Source organism: Pungitius pungitius, chromosome 2, assembly GCF_949316345.1.
Source record: "Pungitius pungitius chromosome 2, fPunPun2.1, whole genome shotgun sequence".
Lineage (NCBI taxonomy): Eukaryota > Metazoa > Chordata > Actinopteri > Perciformes > Gasterosteidae > Pungitius > Pungitius pungitius.
The window spans coordinates 14,571,731-14,598,478 of NC_084901.1; the positions used below are offsets into that span (position 1 = coordinate 14,571,731).

General features: G+C 42.4%; 1 protein-coding gene across 2 annotated transcripts in view; it reads right to left on the reverse strand.

Moving 5' to 3' along the window:
• Positions 1–7,846, reverse strand: part of lingo2 (leucine rich repeat and Ig domain containing 2) — a 128,694-nt gene extending 120,848 nt beyond the window's left edge. For both annotated transcript variants that reach the window (XM_037461183.2, XM_037461182.2), the window contains exon 1: positions 7,177–7,846. The gene's annotated coding sequence lies outside the window, so the exon portion shown is untranslated. The remainder of the gene's footprint in view (positions 1–7,176) is intronic.
• Between the last annotated feature and the right edge of the window lie 18,902 nt (positions 7,847–26,748).

Below are 26,748 nucleotides of genomic sequence, written 5' to 3' on the forward strand. Positions count from 1 at the left end.
ATAATAACAATCCTCTGATGATGTTTCAGTGTTGTCGTATACTCTCTAAAGACGAGTATTTTAACTTTGTGCAACTTTCAGTATAACCACATAATGGAAAAGTGTGTTAATTAAAATAGCAATATGAATGAAATGTTCCATCTTGCTAATGCGATGCAATTTTAAACCAGGCATTACTTCTGAAAAAAGGGTTCATAGGGACATGTGTTAAGTTAAGTGAAGTTTTATACTCTTAATTCCTCTCTTTTCCATCTAGCAGCTATAAACCAGCAAACCCATAATCTTGCGCACACACGCGCACACACACACACACACACACACACACACACACAATAACCCTTACTGGCTCCAGACAAGCCACTGAATCCTCGGACAGCTTCCCTGTGTAACCAAGAAGCGGACACGAGTAAGACCGCAGCGGGCAGAAGATTACCTGCTGCTGTCAGAACCTCCATCGCCTCCCTGAAAGACTCCAAAATGTCGAGAGCTTCCTCTCAAAGTCGAACCTCCGGTAGCACGCTGAGAGGACAAAGGAGAGGAAAGAAGAGCACCGAGGCGATAAAGAGAGAGGGAGAGTTCTTATCTATTCAGTATGCTCCTCAGCCCAGGAGCAGCGGCATGAACAACTAATGAGTCTCTCACCCGACTGACAGCTATCCCAGATTATACGAATATGAGAAAGAGGCACGCGATGAATTAAAAGGGCAACACTGATTCAAAGCCTTCCTCCCCATTTATTGGCAGTTCAACAGCCTGAAATAGAGCAGGAGGTGACTAATGTATCAAAGTCCAGGAGCGTTGCGGTTGTGCGATGGGGTTTGATGCGGCGACTGGAAAGCAGCCAACTGTCACTTTCTCAATAGAACGGGCCGCTAATAAGAGGCGCTTCTTTGGGATCCATCACAACGCCGCCGAGACGAGCCACACACAAAACAACGCCCCCTTAAACTCAGATAACAAACATACAAGCTGTACTTTGGTCCACATCAGCTGCAGGCCCGGAGGAGGCCAGGATCCGTGACCTGCACTAACAAGTACAGACCCAGTGGCATGTTGAGAGCCTTTGACGGTCTGGTACGAGCGGGGTTATGGGAGTTCGCTCAATGTAAGAGAATCCATAGTGTCCTTAGAGACACAGGAGGTATCGGATGTACTGACTACGAGTTTTACCATGAAAACACTACACTGTGTCTACCTGTGAAGCGCCATCGATGATGCTGTAACGCTGCATGTACGTAGCCAATCATGTGGACACCAGAGACGCAGCGTTGCTGCCATCATCTAAAGAACACAACCACTCTCAACTATTCTACACAGCCACGCTTCATCGCTGAAAACCGAGGGTGTAGGGAAGGACAGAGGTGGCAAAGTCGCTGTGAGGACACCCTAAAGTAGCTGATGGAGGCAAAATACAAAATGGATGGCTCCAACATTGGCTCTACTGAAAGAGCACTAATATCAATCTTCCCATGCTATTAGGGTAGAGGCAGGGTATTCTACTGTGTGAATATTTAATGACCCTTAATTGGCTTAGAAGAAAGTAAAAAAAGCAGGACCGGTCAGTAATGGCGCATAAGTGGCATGGCTGTGTTTGCCTTGATGAACACTGTCTGATTTACATAGTGTGAGAAAGAAAAAAAGGGCACATTGGACATCCAAGACGTCCAATTACACACGGAATCAAACATTATGGCCAAGGATGTCATCGGACACGTCATAAGCACATAAGCACTGTACTCCTCTGTTTACACAACAGACTAACAATGAGCGTATTTACATATCGGCTGTTGGCAAAAAGCCAGTGAGTCAACATCAAGAACTGGTGTAACAGCATCACCCATCGCCACAGAGGAATAGACTTTAAGCTGTATTATTTGTACCTTCTTAATTGTCTTGTTGAACCCTGCATTTGTGGTGCTGAAATACCGTATATAATATTCTTTCATATCTCTATTTCTTCATGAGGCATCTTGTGACCTCAAGAAGCTTCCCCGATTCTCTCTGGGTAAATAATTTAATCAGCCTGAGTGACAGGGAAGCAAACTCTGTCCTTTTTATCCCTTTCGTGAGGTCTTCATTATTAAAGACGTGAATCGATGTAATAACAGCAACAACCACAACAACGTTCCCTAATGCGTCTCATCACAATCAAGAAAGACCCTTGCCACTTGAAAGGTTGTTGTTCTATCCGCTGAGCTAAATATGTTCGCGGTTTAGGGGAAGACAAGGTCGTAACATGAGGGTCTCTTCATTTGAGCTGTTCTGCCTCAAATGACACGAAGTGCGACACCCTCTGCCCTCTGTTCTTTGCCTGCTACGTGCACCCCGACCCTTGCTAATGCCACTTGTCGAGACGCCGAGAAAGGGCCTCCTCCAAAAAAGAGGTGGGACGCGCCCTCGGCAGCTCGCCCAGGAAGGTCAACCTGCAGAGACAGCAAGGTCACTGTCAAAGGAAGCCGTAGATCCACAGAGCCTCTTCCTGTTACCGTGTCCCAAAAGGTCTCCGCCGACACAGACAGTCACTCAGCACACCGAGTCAGACCAATCCTTTGTGTTTCATTTCCTGATGTGATTATTGGAAAATGTATTCCATCATTGATGTATTTGGTCAATATCACTTTCATGCAATTATGGAGTTTATCCTGAGGTTGTCACCAAAACATCTCAGGAAAGGGACCATTTTTTTGTGAGCTTATATACGAGCTTCATCGAATGTTGTCCTTTTTCTTTTCCATAAAGGGAGCACTACTGAAATGGGGATTATTTTCCCCCTTCTTGCAGCGTCAGATGACCATGATGAGTAGGCACACTGCGTAAACGAGCCAGCTGTTGGGGCATATTGTGTTTCGCCTCATCAGGGATTCAAAGGGGCTGGCGTCCGTTCACGGCTCGGTCTCGGTTGACCAGACCTCTATTTAAAATAAGGTCTTCTGTTTGCCTCGACCAGCCGGCTGTGAACATGCTGCAGATGCATTGCTCATGATAGCTCGTCCGACGTGCTTAGTGTACAGACACTTTTCAGCCAACAAATGATATGAAACAATAATAATAGATGTCAATAAAAAAAAAAATTAACAAATTAATCACACATTTTGAAATTCATCAATCTCGATTTATGGCGATGAATGTTATTGATTAATGAATGTTTTCTTTTTTTTCTGAAAACTAAATCTCACAAGTAGAAGAAAATGTTTATTTTAGACATTGTTGATTAATTGTTAATGTTATTTTAAACACAAAATTACATACATTTGATTATATGGGAGGCAGAAATCCACTGGGCGAACCAGCAACTTTTCCGGCTAGCTTAGCCTAGCAGCTAGCTTAGCCTAGCAGATAGCTTGGCCTAGCAGCTAGCTTAGCCTAGCGGTGCTTTAAGTGGTCCGTTTGCCACTCACCTCCCTTCTGATTGACACGTGGAGGAATTCATCTGCACAGTTCTCTGCTGTATGTCGTGCATCTGTTTGTTTTAGGCTTTCCATCTTGTTTTCTTGAATGTAACTGACTGCAGATAGCGGCCATTTCGTTTCCGCGGGCAACTTCCGGTTTCACTTCCGGTAGTGAACCGTTAAAATATTTTGTTAATTGTCATTAATGTCGAGCACATTAATTGTATAGATTAATGCTTTAACGCATTGACAGCCCTAATATTAGTAATAATTCATGATAATAATAATAATACAACTTCTTTAATTGACTCATGTCAGTCTCTGTCATTGACAAAGTTACAATCTGATATTTACAAAGAACACATTCCCAACTGTATCTAAAGGTCAAAGAGGAGAGAAAGAAAACATGAATTTGACACCTCTTGTTTCAGTCTGTGATCATTGATTTTCTTCCATGTCCTAGATGGACAGGCTAAATATACGCAGAGTTGCTTGTGGGCAGAGGCCTTGTTTTCAACAGAGCTCTCTATACATCTGCTCTCTCACTCATGGCTTAACCTGTATTCTTAAATCATTTTGAGCACACGTCTTTATGGTGATTCAAACTTCTTCTCTAAATTGGCATATTCTTGAGCACTTTACAAACTGAAGTTGAACAATGTAGGTGTGTTAATTCAAATTTAATCCAGAGCTAATCGTAAAAAAGCGTAGTGTGTTTTATTTTGCATTGGGATAAGTCACAACCCTAGCAGAAGGTCATTATTTAATGAAGTTAAAACAAAGGAAACAAATGGCTTTTTACTTTGGGAAGAATGTTGGGGATGTGGAGTCATTTTGACTTGTCGTAGTAGCAAAGCAGACGTGTATTTAATAACTCTATTGATCGCTGCAATCCACTTCGGAGAGACCCTGGTTTGGTCCATGCTGGCTCCCTGGGACACTAAACATGCTTCCAATTTTATCCTTTACTAATTCAAATACCTTTTGATGATATATATTTTCTTATAGGCCTACTGCTAGCCAGTAATGTTTGGTTATTGGTCAGCTATTTGCCCTTGTTTTGCCCAAATGGCAAGTAACTAAAACAGCTCAAGAAGCTCTGACACCTGAGGCGTAACATTGTGGATATCTCAATTTAGTTAACATCCCTTGTTACAGCAATGCTGTGAATATAGCACAACAGATTCATTAACAACACTTTATTTAATTCCACAAGCTCTGATTTTGTAACAACGTTCCACTCCTCTTTTAAGGCTAAACCAAATTTACAAAGGCTATATTAGTGATATTCACCAAACGTGTATATTAATGAACTATTATTTGACTATGAATGTCTCATACTAATACTTATGATACAAAAACCTGTATATTATGATATGTGGTCTGATTTGCAAGTAATATTGCTGCTACCAAACCAGAAAGGCACAAACTACTACAGATGATTTATTACCATTGAAGAAGGCGTCTGTGTCAGACTGCCTACTGAAGTGCATGCATACTGATTCAAACTCTGAATCAAAAACCCCGCATTGTTGCCATCAACGTGCAGCCCTCTGATTTCAGCCAAGGAACAGTCAATGGCACTGAATAACCACAGGTTATAAAAGGGCTGCTTCTCTCGCTCTGCCAATCCTAAGATTGGGTGGATGCATTGTATCACAAAAAAATGGAGGGCCTCGTCTCTGACTCCTCGACCACATCAAAAATGGGGAAAAGAAAACAGTCCCCACACTGTAAATCCCCTTTAACACAGAAGAGGGGATTAATCGGACACAGAGACACTCACCTGAGCACACGCACAGGAGTGCACACACTGCCTGTTTGCTTACATGCAGACGCAGATTCGCATTAATGCACACATACGGTGCCAGAACAAAACCGTTTACCAAATCCAGCGGGCAGAAAGACGCAGACACAGCATCTCAAATTCACAGTTAAAGGTAGTACAAGGAACAGCGAGGTCGGTCTCAGTGCTTTCCTTTATGCTTCTCCATTTCAGAGGCAATGCGTCAGTCCTACCATGGTTAACACTCAATAAAACATCAAAAGGGATGAAGCACAGAGCTCTGGACAAATACACACCCACGCAGATACCAGAGAAGAAGAAAAAAATAAACCCTCCTGCCTCTCGCATGCTCTCTTACACACGTATGTGCACAATATGCATATACATACTATATAGCTCATTAGATGAAATGAATCGGAGCAGATCATTTGTTTGCATCTCTTTCAAGAGGGCAGCGATTTGACACAGTTCGCCTCTTGAATGTTAAATCTGATATCAATAGAGAAGGAAAGTGCACAGTAGCTTCTTTCACTTGGGCTACACCTGCAGGGGAACCTTTTGTGACACCAAAAGCCAGTCAACGATGACGGGGGGGGGGGGGAATTAATCTCTTACATGGACTTTGGGACCTTTCTCTATGTTGTAGCTGAATCCACTGGGGCGACAGTGTTTGCAGTTAGTGGCCCAGGTGTGCAGTCAATCCATTTCTTTATCTTCCATATGCTGTGTCAAATATGACCGACTACGATTACGTCAACATCTGCGTACACAATGCCCTCCTGACTGGACCACCTGGGCCTCTCAGTACTTTAATCCTCAGGGTGCACAAGGACAGTGGTCAGACCTTCTTGCAGGAGAAAGAACACTCCGCCCCCTTTTCAGCCGCTGCTCATGTTTCATCTTTGATGACTTCATGATTCTCGATGATTTCTATGTCTTATCCTGTAATAAATACTTCATCAAAAGCAAGCTTGAGATACTTGGATAGATTTCTTACGATGACATTATTTACTAATTTCCACCTCAAATGCTAGAGACACAGCACCTGTCATCAACTTCCCATCAGGCTCCACTTCCCCCCAGTGGATGTTTTGCAAGAGGAGAGACGCGTCTTTTCCGAGGCTTTTAATGGTGACTGTTTTACATGTTACATGAGGCGTTGGCATCATCATTTATAGCTTTGACAGCCTTTTCATTACTCAATTATTTTTAATATTTCAGGGGGCCGACAGGACGCTCATGCGACCATGAACATTTCAAGTGTTGCCTTTTAAAAAGACGTAGCCTTGCAATTGTTTGGTATTGATTAAGAAGACTTCCAGTTTCCTCTTTCCAAAAAGGAGCACTAGGTATACATTCAATGGTGCTTTTTATTCTGTTCAAAAAAACACCCTAGTTTCCATCAACAATGGTCGTATCATCATTTTCCCATTTGGCGAGAAGAAAAGAGCAAGAACAACTGAGCGCCAAAGGGATATGGAAAGAGATTCTTTCCTCTGACAAACTTGCTTATACATGGAAAGGTGAAGGTAGGGTGGCTGAGCAGACTAAAGCGGTCTAAAGGAGCCTTTAGAATGATTACAATGTGGCCACCGTACACTAGTGATTCCCTGAGCTCACAGATACTTGCTGTTGCGAAGGCGAAGACAAACAGCCAATGCAATTATGCCCCTTCCTTGAGCAGCCTCCCTCGGTGATAACCACTGCGAAGCAAAGAAGCGCAGAGATGGATTGCTTTGCGGACAGGCGTCTCCCCCCCCCATCAGCAACACAGCTGCATAAATATGAAAATACAGAGGTACGTTCTTCTCCAAGCAATAAGGCATTTATCGTAACTTTGCACTTTCTGTATAACTGGCTGAATGCGGGGGGGACTCTCGCACCTCTTCCGCCTCCCTTTGCCTCCCTCTCTCCCACCTCACTGCATCTTTTTCACCTCTCTAATCTACCGTTTTCTAAAAACTTCTATTAATATACAAGAGCCCGTAGATACGTCCTTACCTTGAAATATTATCCAGAACCCTATAGTCCACAAGAGGAGGGGTCCGGAGCTCGTTGATGCCAAAATGGTAAGAGGATCCTCCAAGTCTCTCAGAACCTCAGCCCGATTCACAGCCTTTTCTGACGAGAACTTACTCTTTTGAACAGCATGACCTTCATTGATTTTTCCACATAATCCGTTCTCCTTTACTTCCCTGGTTCAGGGGATTTTCTTCCAGGTAGCCTCCCCCACCCCCCGATATTCCACCTTGGCACAGTGAAATAATGAAATGCTGGAAAATGCCTGTGCAAGAGACCAATGCACTGTAGGATCTCTTCTGGTGCGCACTAGCAGCGAATCCAGCCGGTATTCACAGCTCTCCTTCTGCCTTCAGGAATGAAATTCAGCATCCGCTGTTCATCCCCAAAACGAGGGGAGGGCTTCCCCCCCCCCTGGACGGAAACTTTCAGACAGCTCTGCCGAAGCAGTGAAAGCAGGTAGTGGATGCCAGTGAGCTCTGATTATGTGTTATTCTCCTCGATATCCTCCCTCTTTTTCTCCCTTTTCCTCCTCCAGTTTGTTCTCTCCTCTCCAGAAGAGGATCTCACGGAACGGATGCTGAGAAAGCAGCGGAATGAAGCGAGCCGCTTCTTCTCCCACTCCGTCTCTCTCTCTCTCTCTCTCTCTCTCTGCCTCCCTCGCATTCACCCTCCCCAGTACATGCACCCTCCCATCTTCTCACTGCACCTACCCACCCTTTCGTTTTCTCTCTCCTCCTCTTCTTCCCTCTCACACACACACACACACACACACACACACGCACATCTCTTGCTATGGCTTTCAACAATTGCTGCTGTGCCATTGGCAGCCATGTCAGACAGAAAGGTTCACCGCCCCTCAGAGAAACAAATAACGCTATGATAAATATGTCAAATTAAAAAGAAATGAAGGAAAGGAGCAGCAGCGTGGAGAACAGCACGGAGCCAAGAGGCGATCCAACCTCCTTTCTGCGTCCTAAATGTCCCTCGAGTTTACACCGCTCTTCATCTTTTGCTCTAACTTCTGTGTTGAATGGAGTCGGTTTAGTAGTTGATGCTATCCAACTGTCTAGAGAGAGGGAGGAGGAACAGTAAAGTAGAAACAAGGCAGCAGAAGAAGGCATTAGAGACAAGGACAGCGCATGTGCAGTAGCAGCCGTATAATTATATAATTAGCCACCTAAACAAACTGCCAGAAATTCTGTTATCATGGTGTGTACATACACAGTGATTACTCGCCCTGAGCTAGAGCACATTAACAAACAATTACAGTATCTCACTTTCCCACATGTATTTGAGGGGGTAACTTTCATGCTTTACTCATATTGTCGAGTCCCACGATCTGCATGGTATTTTCTTCCACCTACTGTGAAATAACTGGTCTTGCTGCTCCTGGACTTCATGGTTCAAGTGAGGTTGTTGGTTTTCCTGTACACTCGTATGTGCAATCCCTCACGCCTTCAGCTGAAACAAGACACAGACAGTACACCAATTACATGCCGTTTCCGTTTTTTAATCCAGATAAGAGACTGACCTTGATGTTATCAAGGCGGGCTCGCACCTCATCAACACCTTGTCAGCCAAAGCTCGGGGTGAAACGTTGAGGTGCCTTTGGCAGGGTCACTTGCTAACTGATCATCCATCATCCTGACAAAACTAAAACACTTCATAGCAGTCGATTTCAATTGGATTCAAGTCACTCTACAAATTATTTCATCCTGTAACCACAGCAAACTTTCAGGTTCATTTTCACATCCTACAAATGTATTTCTATACTGAGGTCTCAATGAAGTTATTTGACATTTCACAATTTAAACGTGACACGATAAGTGCAAACTTTGCCAAAGTAGACAACTAATGCAAATGCATTTGAAAACAAAGGGTTATGTTTTGAATTTTTTCCAGTTAGAGCTATCCAACAGCTCCCTTCGGGTGCACGAGTCACATTAACCAATAACCTTCCACCCTGAATTACCCTTAAAATATCTGGCTAAAAAGTAGAATGAAAAAAGGAAAGAAGAGTGGCACAATGGCTTTGCATACTACAGAAGCACAAAGTATGGATGCATACTACAGTAGTATGCAGAGTATGTATATTACAGTAGTATGCATACTTCATGCTTCTGTAGTAGTACTACAGAAGCATGAAGTATGCATACTACAGTGGTATGCAAACAACAAGAGCATGTAGTATGCATACTACAGTAGTATGCACTTATGCGTATGCTCTTCTGCATTCATCAAGAGATTTTACTGTGAAAGGCACATGTTTGACTAAAATACCCGTCTTATTCTCATTCTCACCCTGTCTTCCTCTCCGGTACAACTTGCAGATAAGCCTGAGTAAGCCCTCTGGCTGAGGCACCAGCACGCCCCCCTGAATCTCATTATCGAGGTAACGCGGTCTCCAACCAACCTCCCACAGTCCAGGCACATCTTCCAAAACAGCCGGCAACTGCGACTCATTTGCTGTTGCATTGCAAACCGCAACTTGACTTTTAAATGTGTTAAATTGGCTGCTGAATGTCGTGTAACTTATGCATTCGCTGGGTTCTCCTCTCTGACTCAAATGGCCGCGGTCAAGCGAGCCTCCACCTCTAAAAACACAGTCCAGACACCCTGCGATAAGTCGCGCTCATTTAACAGGTCTGCATGTCATCGATTAATAAGAACATGTTTTGACCGTGAAAGTAACATTACTTTTCAGCTTCTTCTCACTTATTTAAGACGCCTGGGTATTTGGGAATTTGTTCGCTCTCTTACAATAACTGGACTACTTGGCAAAGTGTTACCATACAACTTGAAAGTCACAAAACCTGCGGCAAACGCACTCAAGTTTACAATCAGGCCACCCACAATATATATATATATATATATATACTTTTTGACACTTTTGATACTTCTGATTCAAATAAATATATTGATTAATATAAAACCCTTTCTAATGAGGTGCTCCAGTGAGGTGATTTCTGTACGATTCAGTTACACTTTAGAATGCACCTGTTGCAATAGCATCATAGTTTTACTCATATGTGCACGTTACCCCGCTGATGTATGGTCAGTTAATCCTGTCCACACAGTTGAATGAATGCAATCACACTCACTTCAGAGAAAGTTCATGAAACCTTGAAACCAAACGTCGTGTTGGAGGTCAATCAAGCAATATTTGCTCTACTCTGTCCCACCTTTATTTTGAAATTCTCATCCTTACTTTAGCTAATAGCTCAGTTTGGGGCCATTTTAAAAATTGCGCTGGCGTCAGTGCTCTACTTTAAAACACTGAATGTGCCTTTCCCAACGGATCTGCCGCCTTCAGTGGAGCACAGTTCCGAAAACATCCAGCCATTACCGGCCTTCAAGGCAGCCCAAAAGTGAGCCAGCCTCCCATTTGCTGATCCTGAGAGGCCTCATTTAGTCGATCTCAGCCCCCCGGGAATCTTTCAGCTGTTTGTAGTCTAACGTGTTGGATAAAAGAGACTGGAGCATGTCTTTGAGATCCGTTGATCTGGGTGTAGGTGGTATTTTATCCCATCCCCTCCCAGCCCCCCCCCCCCCATCACACCTTCAACCTTACATCTCGGTTCACAACATTAGCAAAATGGCATTTTGTTAAGATTTAGTTTGCCCTGTCAATATCCTGTGTCAACGGCAGTATTTATATATTAAAAGGCTTGTGTGTCCTCACTGCTTTTCCTATTTGTTCATATTTTAGCCTTTGAGTCGGCCTTTGAATTATCAGAGCCTGGGATTCCCACAAACTGTTTTCTGACACTTTTAGCCTGGAGCTAAACAAAATCTCCCCCTCATCGATCAACAATAGAATTGAGAGCCTGACATGTTAAGGGAGGACTAATTAGGGGGAACGTAACTCATTAAGCCTCATTAGAGTAAAGATCAGAAAGACACCCAGCACGTTCCTGCTATGCAGAAGTTTTATCTGGCCCATAATATGACGTTAAATGTCCAGCGTAATTGATTCTCAGGGGGATGTCTCCATTTAGACTTTAGCATTCCTCCTGGTTAACATTCATCTGCATTATCCACTATGAAGAATTGCACGGGTTTAAACAAAAATACATTGGTGTATTTTGACGGAAAGCCATTAACATTTTTGAAAAAAAGATGCATATGCATAAACAAGTTTCCAAAGACCACCAAATAAATGTTGCATTATAAATGAACCATGTTTCAAAAAGGGTGTGAGGAATGGTACAAAGAAGTGTTACACAGTTTAATGGTTTTATTTCATAAGAAGCGCGTCACAGGATCAGGGAATTAAGTGTCATTTCCAACTAGAAGGTTCAAAGAAAGGTATTAAATGAAGCTGAATAAGAGAAAGTCGGTTTAGGTTCTCTACTTTACTCAACAAGTTACATGACATGTTGCTGTTATTGGGATTTTTGGTCAATTTGGCCTTTTCATCATAATAGTTGCCTCTTTCACCTGATGATTTCTCCTGGATGTTTTCCTTGTATTTTTGAAAAGATCAGATTCAATGACATAATATAACACGGGAGGATAAATAGAAGACATTTTTCCGTGGACGGTGATACAATTCAAGTAGCCTCTCCAACAGAGGGGCCTTAAGTTATGTAATCATGTTCATCCCTCTGGAGCTCTGGAGCGTTCGGCTGCAGAGTCCAAGCTCGACACACCTGTGATGCACTCGTAGGTGGAGCCAATGTGAATCATAATTAGAGCGCTTCATTGCTCCCGCGGGGTCTGGAGACTCTGCGGCGGTTTAACCTCTATCACCCAGAGACAAATTAGACATCCATGAGATCCGGTTTAATGTAGCCTCAATTGACTCATTATGGCTGTTGTTACCGATTGGTTTTGTTTATTTTGGGTTGATGAAATGCTTTCAGAGATGGTGTGGTGGTGCAAATACAGCCTGTTGCATTAGGTAGGATTGGAAAAACAAGTGGAGTGATGTCATTCATGTTTCCTGTTGCCAGCTCCGATGAGTATCTCTGGCTTTGGAAGCTTGTCACACATCAAAATATCTCCAACAACAGCGAGCGATGACACCGCCCATGTCTTAACATCATTTTTTACTCTAATCAGCTAATTGTTGTGTTGTATCCTTCAGGGAGCAAAGAAGCAGTCAAACAGAATTTCCCTATGGTTTGTTTCTTTCGATATGAAGGCAATGAGTCCGGTATCATAACCAACGTTTGGAATAAATGTAAGTGCATCATTACATTCATCTGTTCCACTGTATGTATTCATAGACTTGGGGAGGTTTTTTCTCCAGTGTATATTCATAACCTGAAGGTCTTTGAAGCAATGAATGCTTGATTCTCTCAACAAACCTGATTCTGTATAATTATGGTTTGTTACGGTGTGTCTCTGCAGCCACGCTCTGTTTGTTCTCTTCTCGGTGGGCTCACCTTGCAGATGCTTTGCTTTAAAATGTTTGCTGAATACAAAAAAAATGAGATCAAGTGAAAAACTTACTTACTTTTACTTAGAAAAGGCAAAACAGATAGCAGCTGTTTGAACTGTCACAGCTGATTCGCACCAGCTGACTGCGATAGCTGCAAAGAAACTCGGGGTGATGAATGAGCCTGTGTGTGTGTGTGTGTGTGTGTGTGTGTGTGTGTGTGTGTGTGTGTGTGTGTGTGTGTGTGTGTGTGTGTGTGTTGAGGAAAACATATTTATGAAAAGAAGAGGGGAAACAATTGACATTGTGAGTCTATATACAGACTTGTTATTTTATGTCTTGTTTTCATACTCGGTTTATGCAAACAATGCTTTATTTAGGTAGTCTATTTTTCTACAAACAAAACAAATTAAAAGTGCCACAAGCTGTGGGAAAACAAATAAGGAATTGTCCAAACAAATGAATAATTCAAGGGTCAAAATTTGAGGATTTGTATAGAAAGAACATTTTAATAAATGCGTTTTGAGCTTTGAAACAAGAAGGTACACATGTGACATGTTTGAGCCACGCGCAGCCACCACGACGCTGCTGATGCTGCAGCATGGGCCCACTGGGCTGACTCTCCTTTCTGGGTTGATGCCACATGCAAGATGCTTTCTCTCTTTAGTGTGATTTAGTCAAATTCATTTTTTTCCTTTTAAAGAAAAACGCACCTGCTGTGACTTTAAACAAGCACAAATAAATAACATCCCGCTCGCTGCGTAGAAACAAGTTAGTTTTATTAAGCTGTCACCTTAACGTGATGCATGTTGCTGCGATTAATTAAATCAGCATCTTCCGCTGCAGAACAACTGTTAGCCGGAATCACTCATTTTGATGCACTGGAGCTTGAATGCGCTCGGGGCCCATCAGTTACACCCCGGAACTGAATATTCAAAGAGCGTCGTATTCAAAAGTCATATTGCCCCGGCCCTCAGTCAACGTCCCCCCGCTGTGACCTCAGCACTAACCACCTGGCGCTGATTGGACCCCAGCCAACGCTCCGGCTTACTGCATGATAACCTGTAATTATCCCTCGAACCGTGCAGGCCGTGGTCCTGCTCTCCTGCGCCGGAGCCTCGGCCTTTGAGCGCCGTCACCGGTCGCTGGATGAGTGCGAGCTGGAGCTCCGGGTGCTTTGATGTCGTAAGGAAGTGTATTTCTTTAATCGAGACTTATCCAAGGAGATAATAGCTTCCCAGATAATAAATGCGGGTGGACATTATGGATTAAACATTTCAAATGACGAGTGAATGGACAAGAAAGCCCCCGAAGAGCGGCGCGTCCTTCACGACTCGCCGCTGCCCGCTCACACGCACACATTAATGCCGCAATAATCCGCTTTGACTCTTTGCCATTTCATACACACAGTGTATTAGGAATATGGATGAATTCACCACCTCAAATCCCTTTATGGGTAAAATGAAGACTAGCCCACTTTCATTCTGGATTGGGGTTATTAGCTAATACAGTACATGAATTCCTGTGGAAAATGTTTACTGAGATGAGGTGCTCTGTTGTGTTCTAGCGGTTCTAATCCTTCACTTACCTACTGGAGCAGATGTTGCAGTCAAACTGGTTGTTTGCAGTGATAACCCACCCACTTGAAGCTTTTTGGAGAGCTGGGATTGGACAAAGCACACCGGCCCTCTCAAAAGAGTATGAAAACAAATACCTGTATAACTTTTTAACATAATAGTCCTACTAACAGTAGCTGGCACTACTTTAAAAGGTTTGAATCAATGTACACGCACAGACAGCAGATCACATTTTTCTTCACTGTTGCCCCAAAAAGAGAACAAAACTTATGTATATTAATAAAGTATGATTTATAATACGGGGGCTCTATAGTGCACCGTCCCCTATAATCAAAAGGTGTTATATGGTACATTTTAACAAGACATGAGAGGCACCAGGCAGAGTTTTATGGTGATGGGAAGGACAAAGACTCCCTCACCGCCATAACTGTATATTTGATTTATGGAAAAATAAAAAAAGTCACACAGATATTATTTTCCACGAATAAAGGAAATACAATATACAAAAATGTGTCTATGCATTTGCATTTTGTAGGGAGATAGCGAGTAAAATACTAAAAAGTAAAAAAGTAATTTGAAATCGATACTAAATGACTGACAATCTGGGTTTTCCAGATTTCATGCTGTTCGTTTCTTTTCATTTATTCGTACTGCGTGCTAGTTTAATCCGTCGTTTATTTACTCTAATCGCACCCTTCCCACAATCCTCTCTGTGGTGCTACAAGGCGTTGGAGATACGACCAGTTCCCCCCCCCCCCGCCCCACCCCCCGCTAAACCTACTCCCGTGGTTTTTACCTTTGGTTAAATCATTCCCATTTTAAAAAACAGAAAACCAATCGTGAGACAAGTGACGAGAGTACTTGAAGAAATGAAGTCATTAAGGCAGCAAATCCTTAGTGCTACTTGAGAAGCTTCTTCATACACTTTCAATGACAATGCTCCAGAGTCTAAACACTGCTGTCCCCTTTTCTTTGATTATGCTGCCCAACCAGGTGGTCATTAGAACAAATATAGAACAAATAAGTTATATTTTTCCCAACTCTTCTTCTCTTCAATGTTAAAAATGCGTACTTTCCCCCCATTTTCCCCCCAAGTTGCAACATATCCAATTAGAGAGCAACAAACCACTTTATAAACACTAAATATCTTATGAGCTCTTCTGAATTAGCTGCGTCCTACCTCAGTCTAACCCTTCCTCATGAAACCGCTCTGCTCATCCCGATTGGCTAAGGCATTCTCATGGAAACGCCTCAATTGTATAGGCTCTAACCAATGAGCTGTCAATCACGCTAATCTGCCAAAATTCGTGAAAACTCGCCTGAGCTGCCTGTACTAAAACATCTCTAAACATGCGTCCTTCACTTTATCAAAATCCTCTTTTGCAGAGAGAATGTTGAAAGTTTGGAGCCATAATGTTATTATTCTAATGGGATAATCATCCTGAAAGTGCTTTTTATTGAAGGCTAAGGTGGAACTTTTTTGTGCCGTGTGCCATCTTCATTTTGCCTTAACATGCATGTTCACAGATGTTTAGACATCTGGATAAAACCTGAACAGGGCTGTGGACCACGCAGACATCAGGCCTTCACGTCCATGAGCATCTACCACGACTGACGGCCCTCGGTTAGCGCGCAACACAACACGAGCAGAGCCATCACGCATGCTGTTGGTTTGTATGAAATTCCTGAAATAAGTCATGACATATATATACGACATACCGCAATTATGAAAGCTCAAGTGGTGTCTCCATTACTCATTTTTCTAATTTCGTCCGAGCAGCCATTTTGCCACTGGCGGTCGCGCCTTTGTTTGCACAAACAGGATCAAGCGGCGCCGCAATCCCTCGTTTGCTAAACAAGTGAATAATTCAGATTACCAATTAGGGCCTCAAAAGAATGAATCACCCTCCTCAGACCATTCGAGCAATTGATGGAGATCCTCATGCTCGGTCAGCTCTACGGGACGATCAATCGCCAGCATTCATAGAGGCTCATTTATCAGAGTGAGATTACGCAATTACATATTGGGTCTGTGCGGTAATGTCTCTGTGGATGGAAGACAGCGTGAAGCCCGTGTGTTTCTGCTTCCACTGCGCTGGAGCCACGCTTTGGGCCACGCCCGCAGTTATTTGTTATGGCTTAATAACCGTATGGCTGCCAAGTCGCAAAAAGCGGTCAATAAGAAAAGTGGCTGTGAAAGCACTTATATTAAATGTGTCAGTGTTTGTTGAATACTGTGGGCCTCAACCCCCCCCCTCCCTCCACCCCCCTTGTGAAGTAAAGAAAAATTGCATTTGAATGAGGATCTCCGTCAGCGCTTTTGATCCGTCTTAATGGAAGGCGGCAGTGATTAGTTAAAGAGCACCTTTGTTCGACAAAGTGAGAGGGAAGACCTGTGATGGGGGAGAGCAGCTCAGACAACGCCAGTCTAGGCTTGAATTGTGATAAATGATGAATTATAAGAGGAACGGCACGCACGCTGTATTCTGCTCTCATTTTTCAATAGCTTAAATATTTGCTGAAGCAGTGGGAAAAAACCTTTTCAGTCCGGAGGACTGGAGGAAGAAACTGACTTGCTAGTTGGGGGGTTATAATAAACAGAATACCGTCTATATGAGGCAGCATCTACTATCCGAAGACATATATATTAGAGCTGTCAACATAAACGGGTTGATCTATGCTATTAATGCGGCCGAGAGTAATGCAACAAAATATTTTAATGTAGTTAATGTACGTTTGTTTACTTCCGGTTTACTTCCTGGAAGTTGACCACGAAAACAAAACAGTGGCTGGCACGACATTCAGCAGAGGACTGTGCAGAGGAATTACTTCACGTGTCAAACAGAAGGGGGGTGAGTGGCGAACGGACCACTTAAAGCGCCGCTATGCTAAGCTAGCTGCTAGGCTAATGTAGCTGCTGGGCTAAGCTAGCTGGAAGAGTTGCTGGTTCAACATGTTCCACCCGGTGGAATTTTGCCTCCAAGATGATCAAATGTGTGTAGTTTTATGTATGTGTTATATATAATATATATATGCGTGTAATATATATATATATATAAGACACCATACAATTGTGGTAAAATAACTCTAACTCTAGCTCTGAGGTCCATTGATATTTTCTGCAGAGCTTCATGGAATTTATTCCGGTGTCTTCATTTCAGTGAATGGAAAGAGCTCAGGTGTCATTACACGTGTCACATGATGAGATAATAACACGTCAGGTGGGAATGACCTGCAGGAACACCAGTCATCAGACCAGACTGACCTCGTGCACGTCTTATATATCTTATTGAATCATAGTATTATATGATTTTCAATGAATATAATAAAACGGCATATACAAAAAAGAGATACAGTCCGTTTCTTAACTCATTTTTTGTGCACCTAAATATCTTTTTTTTAAAGGTTTAAAAGGTCTTTAACACACATTGTACACGTAATCTTACATGATAAACAAATACATATATAGTCCAATAAACATTGAATGGTATTCCGATTTCTACATAAATACTTTCCATGCGGCTTAATTCAACTCAAACATCAATGTTTATCACTTTTTTTCTTGATCAGAGCAATACTTGTCTGATTGTACTATACACACATTCATAAATGTATGCTCCTGCACTTTTGAATGAGGATCTAGAGGACATAAATAAAATGTTGGATTCTGTAGGTTCCAAATGAATATTTACAAATAGCTTTAGAAATGAAGGTGATTAACTGGCTCCAAACCTCTAGTTACCCCCGCTAACATTGTATGGGAGGACCTCGAGACTCAGAAATATCACTATAATCATAATTAGGATATCAGGAACGTTGTCATTATGATAATTATATTCCTTTAATTTAGCGGTAACGCAAAGTCTGCATCATCCAGTTGCACTGAGTGAGTGGAAACTATAACGGGGGGCTTCTCTCCAAGCTTTAACTTCCATAATTACAGTTCATGTGCAACGGTTCGAACAGATTCATCATAGATGTATGATCCATGATAGATGTGTTTCCTTGAGATGATGCTGTGATTTCCTCATAACTCATGAATGAAGAAGGCTGAACTAGTCCACGCCGCTTGGGTCTGTTAGCTGAAGAAAACTCAGAAACAGTTATAAAAGTGCTAAAAGCGACTACGTTAACCTTTAAATTGGGATTATTTATTACACTGTAGATAAATAGAGATTCATTTCCGTGCTTAATCTTGCATATTCTGCCTTTCGACTGATTAGATTACATGACATGACAAGTGTTCACAAACGGCAGCTTAACTTCATCCAATATTTGCTAATGTTTCACAAAACATGCTGAATCAAACAAGCATTAGTGAACAGCAAGTGAAGTTAATGTCATAAATACTTACTTTGCTGTAAGGGATTTCAAACCTCTTTGCTTCTCCTCATCATCAAAGATGGAATGAAGAGTCAGTTCCCTCGACTTCAGTGACTCAGTTTCATTTAACTTCATCACGGGGTCGTCATCAATTAAAAACTCATTCCAAACTCAAAAGATGCCACAACGAGCACGTTCCGATAGAGGGAGGAGCCTCTCCCTTTAATTGTTTGTCCCGCCGCGTTAATGCAGGGGGTCAAAATAGTGTTTCACATAATAGAATTAGAACTTGGAGTTGAATGTCACAGTCGTGATCCATTTATTTAATAATGTTTGCCCCCCTCCCCCCCCAATCCGTGTTGACAGGGCACTTAGCTGCATAGTTAGCGGGACTATGTAGCTCAGCGCCCTGTTATCCTTGAATATGTAATTCATTTAACCTCTGAGAGCTCTAATGATTGGATGAGCGAGGCCTCTTTGTGTTGTATTTCTCCCACCGTTTGGTAATCTTCGGTGGCAGGTGCACAATGGATCATCTGCTGCAAATATAGGGCTTAAAGGCATAAAATGCATTTTAACATTCAATAATGATCCATCTTTACAATATTTATCGTATTAATAGTGCGTTTTAGGCTATTTCTTCTCGCATACTATGTCATAATCTCCTAATCAACCAATTTACCAAGTGTTTTTTATTACACAGCACTACAGCAAAGTGTGTTTCCTTTTACCCACATTGCAAGATCCGCAGGCTCAAAGGTACTTCAAACAGTGGCTGGATACACCCTCGTAGTTATCACATTTTCCATTTCTATGCACTTCATGCTCTGTTTGATGTTATTCATGAGCTGTAACTGAAAGTAATACAACTGCATGAGGCCAGAAAGCGCTTTTGAATACGAAGTGCGGGCTGGTGTGCTGCATATGCATACCGCCCTTGATATTGGATTGGAATTAAACGGCGCCTATCAGGCACTACGGCTGCCCTCTGTTTGTGCCTCACCAAGAGGGGAGGAGAGGCGGCTTCCTCACTTATCTCCGGAAACGTCACTTAAAATCTGCTTCAAAATTATGGATTTCGAAAAAGGGACGCTCTCACTACTAAAGAGACTTGGATTTAGAAAGAAATTCATCAACTTTGAATGAAGACCTTTCCGGGTTCACGTGGATCTGTCCTCCCCAGCAGTATTTGCATCAGATGTTATTGTACTGCCATGCAGAGGCACTTAATGAACATGTTGATGTTTTATAGTAATGTAAAAACCACAAACAACGTTGTGTTATCAATTAAAGCAAACAATGGCAATTTAGGGTAAATATGCTGTCATTGGGTGATGAGCAATTATGAACCGTTATGATACTAGACATTAAAATAATTATAAAACACTATAATGTGGTATAATTGTTATATAGCATTCTAAATAATCTATAAGTGCGTATAAATATGCTTATACAAGGTTATACAAAGCCGAATAAAAATATGTATAAGTATGGTAATGAATTAGAGGCACTTCATCATGTATATATGTATATAGTAAATAACTAATTCATGTGTGAGACTCATCACATTTCACAGTGAGTCCGCAGGAAATCACATTCAATTCACAAAACTGCTCCGTGACACACTTCCCGGATCAGGAGCAGATCTGACCTCGCTGTTTACTGCCGTGTGCACTTCTTGATCCCACGCTTCATTTTTCTGCTTCCCCATTTGTCGAATCACTGCAAAAGTGAACAAACTGGGTCCTGATATTGATTTTTGCTGCTGAGTTTGAGGGTCTGTGTGCGAGTCTGTGCACATATACATATATCTATCTATCTATCTATCTATATATAGCTAGATATATATATATATATGTGCATGTGTAATATTACTGAGCGGTGTCTTGGTTTTACTTACAGCCCTAGAATAAAGATTCAGGGTATTCCAGTTCATGTTTCATACGCTGTTTTGAACCCACAGTCAACTGCAGCTTGTATAATACATTCCTGCTGAGCCTGTGGGCGGAATAGATTATCCACTGCGGCTACGTGAGGTGGCTTCGTCTCCTTTCTTAAAGACATTGTCTCATTATTGTCACAACCAAAACTATTCCGAACTCGGCAGGCTGGAATGCCTTCTACATCACGCGCTCATTACCAAGTGGGTTGGAATCCCACTCAGCGGTCTGTCTCTTTGCACTCACTCGCACGCCGTCTGTTGACCGTTGTTGCTGTTGAGAACTTCACAACAACCGGGAGTTTTTGGCACGTCATTGACTTAGCAGGCTGTGATTGGAAATCGGGACTGGAGCTGTCCCGGCCGGGACAAATCAAAATTGCCCATAATTCGGGATGTCCCGGGTAATACGGGGCGGTTGGCAACCCTATGAACATAGCACATGGAGGAGGAGAGGTGACTAGCCACAGCGATAGCGGTGCTTGCGGCTCGCAGGCAGCAGAGGAGAAGGTGCAGCAGGTGTCTGTGTGACAGTGAAGTCAAGGAGGGACAGAGTGAGCAGGAGAGTGTCATTGAAACGGTAAGCAAACAGGTAGCTATGAACAGGGCGGTGCTATGAGGACAGTGTGTGTGGACCTGGCTGGGCCACAACCAAGATGATGACGATTTAACAGTTACCTCAATTAATGAATATTATAATAAGGCAACAAACATTATCGTTGTCGGTTGTTGCTATTATAAAGTCTGAGTGTCAGGTTGTCATTTGTCAAATTGTCACTTAAAAGTTACTGCAATGGCCACTCAGTCAGCTAAAGTAAAATAACACAGCATAAGCTATTTTGCACTGCTTTTGTAGCTACCAGAGTTGAGAGTTCACTTATTCAATTGCATCTTGGGATATTTTAATGTAACCATTTAAAACTCGTCGACGGCCCTTCTTCTCTAGAAAAAAACTTAAATGATGCCATTTGATTATTTTAATTATTACTCGCCCACAACGAGTTACACGTTAGAAGATGTAACGTATGTCATTTGGGGGTTGAAAGCTGTATATTCAACTAACTAGATATTTTCTAATGTTTCTTCTGAATTTCCAATGTCAATATGCAATATTACGGCAAGTGAATACTCTAAATGTTATATATATATTATCAGGATGTTTTGTGTGAGTAATTTGTTTGTATAGGTTTTTTATGGGAAGTATCTCGACAATTAGAGGTAAATGTTGTTTGGTGTCATATTAAAGAGGGGTTTGTGCTCTTTAAAGGGAGAGTTCACCCAAAAATGAAAATTGTGTCATCATTTACTCACCCCCAAGTTGTTTCAAACCTGTATGAATTTCTTTATTCTGCTAAACAGAAAAGATATTTTGAAGAATGTCGGTAATCAGACAGACTGAGTACACTGGTCCACGGCACGTACAGTAGTTCTCAGCTTTTTATGGGTTTTTGGGATATGCATATCTACAGGGACCGCAAGGATAGTGTACTGTTTGGTGGTTGTGTCCGACCGATTGTGGTGGGCCGGTCTGAGCAAAGATGCCAGGGCCCTTTTTTTGTCCCAGTCCAGCCCTGGTTGAGAACGACCGTCGCCGGCACGCTTGCCGCTGTCCACATCGGCTGCCGCTCGTCGGGTGACTGTCGCGTTGCTCGGTAACCACGGAAACCGTTTGTCAACCTTTCTGCAGGGATGAGACAGGGCGGCAGGACTCCTTGAATTCATCCAGAGCTTTGCAGGGTGCACATGAAGTGTCTTCGCTCATCTAAGTCCTGATGCGCCACGACCCTCCAAACCGATGGTTGTTTAATACAGAGGCCAGTCGGGCACAGCGGGAATGTCTCCCTTTGTGTTTTTGCATTTTCCGAAATCAGCTTTGTGCCGGCATCAAAGTGCAATATGCCTTAACACTGTGTTCATGTAACCACGACGTACAAAGCTGATTATCTCTGGCTAGAGAGTCATTTGGCCTCGACACTGTGGACCTTAGAGCCGCCATATTGTCCTTTATGACATTGTTGGCTGAGCATGTACCAGGCTTGGGGGTTTTATGCTGGCTTGTGCTATAATGAAAGTTGAATCCCCACTACAAATGTCCTTAATTATGATTTTGTTTCCCGCTGTTTGATAGGATGAGCCTCCAATAACTGTGAAACAGGGATAAGTCAGCTGGGACTTTCTCCAGTGCCTTCGCTCCCATTTCAAATCAGAGACGGTCCTCACATCAAAGGTACTGAGAGACTGTCTCTGTGGTCAAAACAAACAACAAACAAACACAAAGAAGCAGCCAATGGCTGGCGCTCGGGCTCCAATGAGAGGGGCTTATTTCTGAAGTTAGGGGAATGAACTCGAGCGCAGTAGTGAAGTGGGAGTGGGACCAGGATTAAGCACCTTCGATACTGAGCAGTTTGGATTCCGATACCAAGTTCGATTTTGTTCTTTTGATGTCAAATAAAAAATAAATAAAGACATCTCTCTTCTTGAGTGTAGTTTTCAGAAGGCACATTCAGATGCAGCTGGAAGTTGATATTTTTACCACCTGATCAAATCCCTGCAGACACCACACATTAAATGGCCTTTTGGGACAGTTCAAGTTGCAATTAAAACCTTTAAATAAGCAAAGGTCACATGGGCAAAGTATAATTGGCTTTAATGTGTATTAAGAATAAATTATCAACAGAAATGATCATCGGAGGACGGCCATGCACCAATTAATAAGAAAACATTAGCAATGACCAGCAAAAAGTGTCATCATTTGGATTCATCGGTTCTACATCAGCGTTGTGGGGGTTTCTTCACACGGTCACAACCTCATTACACCGCTCTTATTAGCTCAGTTTTAGCCCATTTGTGTCTTCGGCTTTGTTTGCTCCCTCTGCATTGCGTCATTTTTGGCTGATTATTTTCCATTAAGTCCTTTGAGGAAGGCTTTTGTGATGAAGTTCTAAACAAAGTGGGACGTAACAATACAACAAGTTTAGGGAGTTCAAACCAAATGTCATAATACACTGTCTAGCTGTTGCAGTGATGATCAAGTGTCACTAATTGTAACTTGTGCATTAATATTATCTTAAAAAACAGGGATTTGTGAGAGAACCAGATGGAGGGGTCCAAAATGTGTGTTTTCTGAATATTTGCACAATGACAAACTGCCTCAGCAGCGGAAGATGGTTAAAAACATAACGGTTGAAGCCAAAGACGACAAATGGATGGTCAGGTCAAGTCGTTATTTATCATTCAAAAAAATCTAGCATTCCTTGAGTAGCTCCAGTGTAGCTCCATCAGCTCAGAGATGTACATCACGTTTAAGCATGACGGGCTCCATATCCACAGAACCAGGTTGAAAAAATATAGAATTATTGCATGAGAGTCAAACCCTGATGGGAGCTAACCAAAGCTACATTATTGCTAGTTTGCATTACATCGAAATAGAAACGTGTTTTTCTGTATACTGGTGTAATGCAGTGATGTCACATGATGTGGTCGTGTTGCTGAGAGATGGACAAAGTGCAGGCCCTCTGATACACGCTGGGGTTTGTATTCTGAGTGGGCATGTGGTTGGTGCAAGGCCATGAAAGCTCTTTGGTTAAGTTAAGGGAGAAATTGTGGTTTTTCTGTCAAACACATTTCCTAAGCCATCTCACATTTCTTCTCTGTATTAAACCAATACAGGCTTTTAAGTGAGGGCTGTACTGTAAGAAAATCCTATATCACATGACACATAACATAGGCCAAACAGCCTGTATTAAAAGCCTTATGCTTCAAGAAATATCAAATGAAAAGGTTTTTCCTATAAGCATAGTTTTCATATATGCTATGCAATATACTGTGTGTGTATATATATATGTATATGTATATATAGTGAACCGCTATAGGTAGTTTATGTGCATATTCAATCTGTCATTACATGTTTTGATCTGCAGACAGTGGGAAGGAGAGGTGCAGGCTTTGCATCTCACCTCTCTCTACATAACCCATTTTAATGAGGCCTCATTGGACTCACGGTCTGGAAGAGGTCATTCTGATGTTGCGTGAGGTGCAAGGAGAGATCACAGATTCCATGCAAAATCACAGGCCAAGGTCGGCGTGCACTGCAGATGCTGAGCACAACACCCGATGAAAGGCAGACCTGCACAGGAAGACCTTGGCTATAATTCGTAATGGATTGGGGCGCTCAGATGAAACGGAGCCAAAAGGAAAGATGTTTTCTCTCCAGAGTTCTTCATTGACTTTGGGAGTAACGTAGTTTTCTTTAGTAAATATCTCCGTACTGTTTTGGCCCTCAAAAGAACTGCTGGCACACTTTTCCCTGCTCATTGCATGTCGACCTCAGGGAAGTGGCGAAGACTGTGGCCGTAGTCGATGGGTCCTGTGAAGGGGCCGGAAGCCCCGCCCTGTGCTTGTTTATTCGCTTTTTCAAATGCCTCGCACGTCCAAACTGCCCCGAAGTATGAACCGCACTCCCTCGGATCCGTGCGATTCACCTGCCAAGTTGAACGGTTGTTGAGATGTGCAAAGAATGTTTGGACAGAGAGAAATAAATGGTGTTTTCCGCCCAGACACACCACAACCTCCAATTATCCAGGGTGCAGATCTTTAACGACAACAACATTTGGAATTTCCATATTCAACATCCAGCTTACAGTGAACTCAAATTGGCCGGCCTCCCAAACGTAATGATTAAATCAGACATAACAGCTGTTTTCACAGCATAGAAGACTAAAATAATGGTGCATAATGGTGATTACGATGCATGTAAATCTTATCTAATGGCAGGGCAGATTTATGACAAGTTCATCACATAAACTCATACTCTGATTTGAGTTGATTTGACTATTTATTTTATACGCTTGCTAAATACAAAGACACATTTTTGCATTTTGAGCTCTCTCTTTTCGTTAACAAGCTTTATATATTTGTCTAAAATCAGGCTTTATAGGTACAGATTAATAGCATTCCTGTCTGTCTACAGGCTACGCCATTTCTACTGCCAAATGAACACTAACCTATATCAACTGTGACAGTCCCTGATCTCTGTGACCCCCCCTCAGTCAAAAGCTCACTTTAGTGTGAAGACCTTCACTTTCTGTCCATGTTAAGAAGACACAGCGTTGTCTCTCACAGTCTCTCCAGATCAGTGGATCATAATGAAGGTTCCTCTTGAGAACCCCCCCCAACACACCCACGCTGCAGGCTGTGTGCACTCTCATCGCTTTAGAAGACAGTAGCTTTCGACTAAAGACAGTAGGACGCTTCCCAAACCACAAGCCATTTAAGTCATAAGTCAAGAGCCAGATGGCGGATCACATGGTCGGGAGACGAGTGCTTTCCATACAGTCCCTTCAGAATGTATCATTCAAGCCCTGTCGTGGGTTCTCAGAGACGTGAAGCATCACTGTCACTTGTCAAACTAAATGACATCAAGATCGCACATCCAGACACACACACACACGTGCAAACACAGCCACACAGTCCCTTCTTGCCAAAAAATGCAAACAACTCAAACATCAACGCAAATTTGTTGTCGCCATCGGACGGACATTTGGCCCTAAATAATACCTTTTGCGCCCATGCAAGCGGTTTGTTTGAGAGCGACAGTTTTTACTCTGTCCCCAAACACTTGAGATGTGTTCTCTGATGTCCTTTTTAAAGGAGCACATGACCTTTGTGTCGGCCATCTTCATTTGTTGGCTGTTTTCAGTATCTGCCCGCTGAAAGGTCACCTTCCCTTTGACAGAATGGAAAAAGCACCATGTGTAGTTGACTAATGGCGGTCTAACGTTTAACTCTGGAGGTTTCTCAGCCTACTTTCATTTTGCTATCTGTGTATACAGTATATATATGCACGCAGGTGAATAGTGGGATGCCCGTGAAATTCACAAACCTGACATTTACTGCTTTTCTTTACCTTTTTGGAGTTTTGTGTTAAAGGCTAACAAGGTAGAAACTATGCATTCAACACAACGCACATAAGGGACGAGGGTGATCCCTTTTGAGTATAGTAAACCATTAAGGGAAAACATGCTTAAAAGTTGTCTCTTATGAGCAGATATAGGTTTGATCTACAGTCATGACTTTCTATTTCCTGTCTATAACGGTAAGGTAACATACGACCTCGTGGTAGCTTTCATCCAGGAGGACACCCACACACGTGCAAGTATGTCTTTTGAATGAGAACATTCCGGTTTTAGACAATGCATATCTTTTCTTTTTTTTCAAAAGCATGTCTGTTCTATTTTTAATGCCATGATTTTCTATTGGCCTGTACATCCTGTGGAGGAACACGGTCTGACATTTGAAGATGTTTGGACTATTTCTCTCCGTGCACGTTT